General features: G+C 29.9%; 1 protein-coding gene across 2 annotated transcripts in view; it reads left to right on the top strand.

Moving 5' to 3' along the window:
* LOC101234912 (anaphase-promoting complex subunit 2) overlaps window positions 1–8,862 on the top strand; it is a 106,863-nt gene that overhangs the window by 24,063 nt on the left and 73,938 nt on the right. The window lies entirely within an intron of this gene.

Here is an 8,862-nt window from a genome sequence, read left to right as displayed (position 1 = left end):
ATATTAAGACTTGAAAATCACACTAACACGAAGACGGCAAACTTTATCTAAAACTACAAAGTTAATTTTTCTTGTTATTATTTTATTTTAATCAAAAAAATTTAGCACAAACATATTCTTTAAACATTTTATTGAAATAGACAATAAAATAAGAAATAAACATTGCCACAGGTATTACAAAATAAGCATAGTTAATTAAAAATGTAATTGAAAATTTACACTGAATGCGGTAATAAAAAAATTGACAATTGCAAGTGTTCCATTAAACGATTTTAATTTTAAAATTGACTTGATAATGCTACACTTTTTTGCAATCTTTAGCCATATTTATTCAATTTTAAAAATAAAATAAGCAATATATATTTTACAAAATAAATTTCATTAAATATATTCTCACATGATAATAATTACATGATAAAAACAATGATAAAACACATGATAAAAATTTTGAGAAAATTTGCACCTAATGAGAAGTTTAGCAAATAAATGTTTAAATAAACTTTTATAAAGTTAAATAATACAAAATGATTTTTTAACAGAATCTTATTAAGGATAATAATAATTTAATAATAACAGAATCTTATAATGATAATAATCTTAATAATAACAGAATCTTATAATGATAATAATGATAATAATCATTTAATAACAATAAATCTAACAAAAATCTAGTCTATAGCAATAGACAAGCCTAAAATATCTGAAATATTTTATTCATATTTTTAATGTGAATTCAGTGAAAATAAAATAACTAAAGAAACTCTTGAGTTATTTATGATAAAAAAATTTTTTTTTATTATTTAAAAACTACTTCTTTAGTAATCTATAATAAAAAAAAAATTCTATATTTTGAAGAAAAAAAGAGTTTTTAGATATTTTATTAAAATTCTACAAAGCACTTGGATAAATTATAAAGTCTGTAGATTTTGTGGCGTATATTAAGACTTAAAAATCACACTAATATGAAGACGGCAAGCTTCGTCTAAAACTACAAAGTTAATTTTTCTTGTTGTTATTTTAATTTAATCAAAAAAATTCAGCCCAAACATTTTTTTGAAAAATAATATGAACACAATTTGTCTCAAAGGGATCCCATTAATAGTTTTTAAAAAGCTATTTAAATTTTTAGTTTTGTATTTTTAATTAAAAACTTTTTAAATATAAAATATGAACTATTTATTCTGAAAACAAAACTTTTTAATGCGCAATACTTTTGTAGATTTATATTATAAACGCATATTTAATAACTTTAAACTTTTGTCTTAAACAGTTATAAAAATTTGTTCAATTAAATTTGAATTGTGTAATGCAAAAGCAATTTTAAAAGCATCAAACTCATTCATTCAAATTTTAATTACAAAAGCCTTTTCTTTTAATAACTCGCTCTCTAGCTTGGAGCTATTTCAGTGCAATTTTTTAAACTTTTTAAATTAGAAAAAAAAATTTCACAAAGAAGAGTAATTGTACTTTTATAAATAAAAAATAAGAAACGCAAAACAAAATAATCAATCGTTTTGATAGAAAAGCAAGGTAAGCATATACTAAAATAGAGTTAATAAAACTTGGTCATCGCATTTATAGTGCAACTCATTGAGTTGAGAAATCTTGTAGTATTTCATTCTATAACACCTTTTACTAAGCAAAAAACTTTTTTTTTTTTTTTAGAGTTAAATAGTTTTGCTTGTTTCTTTTATTTGAGAATTGTATCTTGTGGTAAAGTGTTCCAATAATTTGATATTCTTTTTGTGAAGAAGTTTTGTCTGATTGTTTCATTCTTTGAGCCTTTGTTCAATATTTCTATTCAAATTCTCATATTATATCTTCTTGTAGTTGTTTCTTGTAGTTGTAGTTGTTCAATATGATTGATAGGGTTGTGAAAATTTCTTTTATCAAATCCTTTTTCAAATAAATACATCAGCACTTTTGCTTTTGCGATAGATACATCCAATTAGCATTTTCTCAGTCCCAATTTCAACCATACACCATATGTCTCCAGACAATGGTTCATTTGGACATTTTTTATTTTAGAAGATTTTATTTTTTCATCGACATAAATACATACATCTCTTTTATTACAGTTCAAATTAAACCTGGTAATATAACAGCTGATTTATCTGACCACCATGTTTCACTAATTAAAACTATACTTGCTTTGAAATTGATAAATTCTATCAATAACTTGCCAATTTTGTTGCTTAAAGCAGTTGCATTTGTGTTATTATTTGTATTATTAGACATGATAATTGATTATCTGAATTATTCTGTTTTAACTATGATTTATCTAAGTTTTTTTTGGCTTGATTCACTCAAGTTTGTTGTTTCTAATATATATCAAAAGGGCGAATTTTTATCTCTTCAGTTTTGTTAAACTTTTTTTTCATCTTACAATAATTTTAAACTCTTTCTGCATTTGTAAGATTCCGGTTTTTGTATTCTTTGCTTTTATATTTTTCGAACTTGTTTAAATATTTACTTTTTTGTATTAAGTTGTTAATCTAATTTTGACGTAAGAGTTACTGTTACATGTTACCAGGCGAACTACTTTTACTTTTAAGTCTAATGCATCTTTTTCTCATTTTGACTTTTTAATGGTTTATTTAAACCAAAAAATGCAATATTATTTTCTTTACTGAATTTTTCTTTTCTTTCCGCTGAGATGGCGTTTAGAATTTTTGTGCCAACCTCTGCAGGCTTTGTTTTACATAATAGGCTACTAGAGAGTGGTGGGTTATTTACTTTGTTCTTTTCAGAAAATTCTTGTTTTTTAATTTACTATTTTCTGTTTCCTGATCGGAAATTTTTGCTTCTAAATCGCTTTTTATCTTTTCTATTTTCTTATCTTTTTCTTCCAATTTTAGATTAAAATCTTTTTGGAGTTTTTCACAAAGTAAATTTAATGCTTCATCTAGCATTTTGTTATATTATTTTATTATATTATATTAGTCATTTGTTATCTTTTATTGACTTTTTTTTTTTTTTTTTTTGATTTGTATTTTTTTTTTATTTGAAAAAGTTTTTTGTTTTAGTATTGTTTTTGTAATTTTTATTCAACTAAACGCTTTCTTCCTGTTGTCTGTTTATTATAATTTGTTCCTTAGAAATGACAACGGATATGATATGGTTGCCTACAGTTTCTAGTTTATGAAAAAAATGTCAAATAATACTTTCTGCAAACTTTTTTGTTTTATACAGAAAACTCCTACAGATATCTCTACTTTAATTATAAACAAAAATCACTATATTACCAAGCTAATTTTCTTTATGTTGTCGATACAAAAATTTTTCCAAACAACAATAAATTTCCAACTATTTTCAAATAAATGAGTTTCAATGTGAAAAACATGATCAGTCATATAGCAATACGGGTAATTTTAAACAATTTTTCTGGAAAATATTACAATGCTTGAATAAATCAATATCATTTAAAAAAATGCTGCTGGCGATTGTTTCTCTGATTGATTTATGATACAAAACATTACAGTGTAAATAACAAAACATTACAGTAGTAATTTACTTAAATTAAACAAAATTAAATTTTAAATCATTTTATTTTCAAATTTTTTTTATCTAAATATCAAAAAACCTGTCAATATGCTGGTTTTCCAAGCAAACACTATCAGCGCATACTGCCTGCCAAGTCCATTTTAGACAGGCGATTCACTGCTTGTGCGATCATTTACTCTATCTACTATAGCGAGGCCTGTAAATATATATATCTACTATAGCGTATATAGATCAGCAAATGCTTACTAGTTTTACTTATCTTTGTAGCATAGAGCTTTTTCAAAAAAAAGAAGAAAAAAACTAAGAATAATGAAAGAAAAGGTTGCTGTCCCATACCAAATCCTCAGTTGATATAGCGGCACTCCTTTGTGACACCAGGCCATAAGATAGTCAATGTATGTACTGAAGCCCGTGGCAGCAGGCTATTTTAGTGTTAATCACAGTTCTCATCTAATCACATATTTATAGTTGTATTTTTAGTGCTCAATGTTTTTAAATAACAGAACAGTTATAAATTAGAAAAAAAACACTTATCTAACTTATTTAACTAGATTGATATTATCAGATTCAGGTAAAAAAGAAAATTTTTTTTTTTTCTGATTCAAAGTTTCAATTACTTTATTCATATTTAGTGTTATTATTTTAATCAATAATAATAACTCAGATTTTTCACTTGTTTTAACTTCAAATGCATTTTATGATCCAAGCACTTCAAATACATATTTTGATCTCTTTCTTACAAAGTCAACTAAGTTTGTGTTTACAGTTTTATTCATTAATCCTTTGCCTTCAAGTCTTTTTTTACCTGGGTTTTTTTTACTGGCTTTTCTAGTGCTTTTGTTTTTTTTACTGACTTTTTAACATTTTTTCTTTAACTTGGTTATCAACATCATTGTCAATATGCTAAAAAAAGAGAGACTCGCAAGGTCTTCAATTAAATACCATAAATGTCCCACAGTTGTCCAAAAAGGGGTCCTAGCTTCGGAAATGACCCAAAAAATCTCACATCCACAGGAGAAAATTGCATTTAAAGTTTTTGCCTATTTACACTAAGAAACTTAATTTTCAAAATGCGTTTTATGCGCATTAAAATTGAAATATGCTGGCGCCAAATTTTCGCCGCTGAAATAATGTAAACAAATAAATTGACATTTCTGTTAAAAATTAATTTGTCTTTGTCAAAAAATGCCTAATTCAGCAAAAACTCACGGGGATTGCATAAAATCTGTTTGAAAAAAAGTGATCACATATTAACTGATTTTTTGATTGATAGAATTGAGTATTTTTAAGTGTTATATTAATTTCAATAATGAGAAAATTCCAACTGACATTTGCAATTCATGTAGAAGCAAACTACAATAACTTAATACTGTTGTATTATTGGACAGATACCAGACTTGCACAATTTCAATTTGATTGTCATTAAGCCATCTACAAGATATTCTGGTGCTTGGCAGTGTATAATTTGTTGGGTGACCAAATCAAAGCTCAAAAAATATCTGCCACAGGTTGAGTTTGATATATTGAATCTAAAAACAAAAGTCTATCCTGAAACTGACCGTATCAAAACTTTCAGTCCCAAACCTTCATTATCACAGCCAGCTGAAAAAAGATGCAGTATTTGTTTGTCAGTACTTGCGAAACAACATCCTCACTTTTGTACTTTAGGTACAAGGTGGAAAAATGTATAGAAACTTGCCGTAAAGGACTGTAAGTGTGCTGAACAAATAGCAGCTTATTTAATCTCTAAAAAAGATGCCTATCCAGGTGGTACTGTCAAACTTAGTCAAGCAAGTGGAGGTAAATCTTTAAAATTTCTGTACAAGCAGCAGTTATTTACTCAGGGATTATCTTTTTCCGGATATTTCGGGAATTCCGGATATTTTTCTTAACTTTTAGTTTTTCTGAAATTCAAAACGTTTTCCATACATGCAAGTTTAGGTATATATTTTTGTGATATATTTGTTTTTTAAGCTTTTTCACTCATCTCTCATACAAAAATTATAAAATGTTTGAAAAAAAAATTGAAACAACTCAGCTATAATCAAATTTAAGAGGAAAATATATTCCGGATTTTTTCCAGATGTTTTACCCAAACAGTTTTCTGGATTTTTAAAATATGACGTGGATGATATATGATTTACTGCTGAAACATTGGTCCAAGTTTAAAACTTACAAATCTTGCCAATGTTGGTGTGAAAAAGCTTGAATCAGCTCTAAACAACTCAATGGAAAAAGAGCTATTGAGGCAAACATGAAGCAAAAACTTGACAAACTCTGGAAAAAATTAGCAGATTTTTTCATTATGTCGTTCTGGACAAAGAAATGAAAAACCAAGTTCGAAAAGTTGTTCACTGCAAGAACTTGAATGCCTTTATCAAACATATTCTCTCAGTAAGAAGGCTTACATCACATCATTTAGTTAAACTTGGAATTGATGGAGGTGGTTCATTCTTGATAATTACCCACAGCGTAATTGACACATATTCCAAGCAAAGTTATACTCAAAAATCATCATGTCATGGAGGACAGTACAATGGAAATGAATGCAACAAATTGTTAAAGAATGTTGACATTCTTCAGAGTCTTGCCCAAAAGCATTGTGGATTGCAAGCAATGTCTTTTGTTGATTGCTTCAGAAAGCTTCAATCTGTTATAAAAGCTTGTTTTGGAAAAGATCTTGGAGGCAGGATTCTATAAAAGTATTTCAGAGTTCAACCATTCTTACTTAGCTCTTGGAATTTCAGTTACTCCCAAAGCGCATGCAATTTTTCATCATATTAAGGAATTCGCTGAAAAAAATGAAACTGGTCTAGGAGTTTTCAGTGAGCAAACCACTGAATCAATGCATACCAAATTCAAGATCTACTCGCAAAGAATTAAAAGGCAACCTTCTCATCCTGAATATGGGGATAAACTTCTGAGTTGGTATTAATCGTAACAGCAAACACATTTGAAATTAAATTTTTGTGGAATAAAATCTCTCAGGAGAAAAATCTCAGTCAGTGTATATTTTTGTGGGTGTAGTAACTTATTTTTGTCAGAAGATCTACAGTCTCGATATCTAAAGAATATCTAAGGTTTCAAATTTGTATTTGTTACATAATGTTTGTAACATTACAAACTTTGTAATTTAGTGTATATATATTTAGAAATATATGCACATCTTTTTGTAAAAAGTTGTTTTTTAAATAGTTCCATCATCATTCGACATCATGACGAATAATCAAAACAGTTCCTAACAATGCAGAGAAGATGTCACTGGTTCAAGCATGGCTGGAGTGGATTGCAATCTTGCAGAGAAAGAAAAAAAGAAGAGAGCTTGTATAGAAGCTAATGAAAATCAAAGACTGAAAGAGACAAAAATGTTGCAGCAAATAAAAACATCTGGTCCTGCTTTGGATATCAATTCTTATTCTAAATCTGAAGACGAGAACGACGTCGATGATGAAGACTTTAGAGTTCCATCATCATCATCTGCTCAAACTCCTTCCTCAAAGCCTAAACGACTGATAAGTGTGATAGCAACTCCAAAAGTCACAGGGGCTTTAGATAGAGTAAATCTTCCTGATCATGGAGCTATGTATGTTGTTGCATCAGTAGCAAAAGCTTTAGGCCATCCTCTTGACAAAAGCTTTAGGCTATCCTGACACTGTCTAGGAGCACCATCAGAAGGTCAGGGATGGCTACCCGAAAAAAAGTAGCTGAAGCAGAAAAGAGTTCTTTTTCAACTGAATTTCCTCTTCTTCTCCATTGGGATGGGAGACTGCTTCCGGATATAGCTGGTGCGAAAGAAACCGTCAATCGAATTGCTGTGATTGTCACTGGGAATGGTATCAAGAAGTTGTTGGCAATCCCAAAAATTATAGGAGGAACTGGGGAAGAACAGGCTGCTGCATGCTTAAAAGTATTAGATGACTGGAATCCACGAGAAAAGGTTTAAGGTCTTGCATTTGATACAACTCCCTCAAACACAGGCATCCATCGAGGGGCATGTGTTCTTATTGAGGAAGCCATTGGCCAAGAACTTGTAAAAATTGGATGCCGTCATCATGTCCCGGAAGTTATTCTGAACAGTGTCTTCACAGCTGTTTTTGGTGTGACAGGTGGACCAGAAGTTGGTCTTTTTAGGAGGTTTCAGAAGAAATGGTCATACATCAGGCAAATAGAGTATTCGCCAGCTAGAGATAAAATCTTCAATGAGCATACTGAAACTCTTCGGATGAAGATGGTTGTCTACTACACCAAAGCCATAGGACATCAGCAGCCTTGAGAGGATTACCTCGAGCTCCTTCGGCTATGTCTTGTCTTCCTTGGTGGAAGCAGTTTTAGGATGGAGTTTCAGGATGGAGCTTCAGAAGCAATGCATCATGCTCGATGGATGTCGAAGACCATCTATTCTCTAAAAATGGTGCTATTTGAAGGCCAGTTGGAATTGACTGCTAAAGAAAAGCGAGGTCTGAAGGAGCTGGCACTCTTCGTTTCTCTTATTTATGGACGTTTCTGGCACAAGGCTCCACTGGCTTCATACACTCCCCTGAATGATGCAATGATGATCGGGCTTCTCAAGAAATATCCAAACCGTATCATTTTATCATGCTGATGCAACTTACACTGCATTTACTGGACATCTGTGGTTCTTCTCAGAACACCTTGTCGGCTTAGCTTTTTTTGACAACCAAGTCCCTCTAGATGTTAAAAGAGCCATGATAGCCAACCTCTAGCTTGCAAAGACTCAGTCAGCTCTGAAGAGAATAAGCATGTGTGGCGCAGACTTCAATCATCTTGAAAAGTTTGTGACCCAAAGAACATTTTGTCTCATCAAAGTACTTAGTTTCACTGGAAAGGAGGAGGCCAAGAGTTTCCTGTTGAAAGATCCAGAAGCATGGGAATCGGATGCTTGCTACCAAAATTTGAAGGATAGAGTCAACAAGATGAAGGTTGTCAATGATAGCGCAGAACGTGACATTGCTCTTATCCAGAAATATAATGAAACCCTCACCAAAGACAAGGACCAAAAACAGTTTCTGCTTCGTTTTGTCCAGCGATTTATCCATTCTCCTCTAAAGCAGCCATGATCGGGGTAAATGACATTTGATGGGGCATTACTTATATCTCATACTTTTGAAATCAGTATTATAACAATCTTTCATTAAAAATTTTAAATATGAAAATATGAAAATATCAAATGAGATTTTTATTCTTTTGACCGTATAGACCGTATACATGAAAAGTCAAAATTTTTATTGACTCTTAAATATTGTTCAAAAGCAAGATAAGCCTTGTGGAGAATATATATATATATATATATATATATATATATATATATATATATATATATATATATATATATATATA

This window comes from Hydra vulgaris, chromosome 02 (genome assembly GCF_038396675.1).
Source record: "Hydra vulgaris chromosome 02, alternate assembly HydraT2T_AEP".
In the NCBI taxonomy this organism is placed as follows: Eukaryota; Metazoa; Cnidaria; class Hydrozoa; order Anthoathecata; family Hydridae; genus Hydra; species Hydra vulgaris.
The sequence above is the reverse complement of the archived record's forward strand: the minus strand, read 5'-3'. Positions and strand labels throughout refer to the sequence as shown.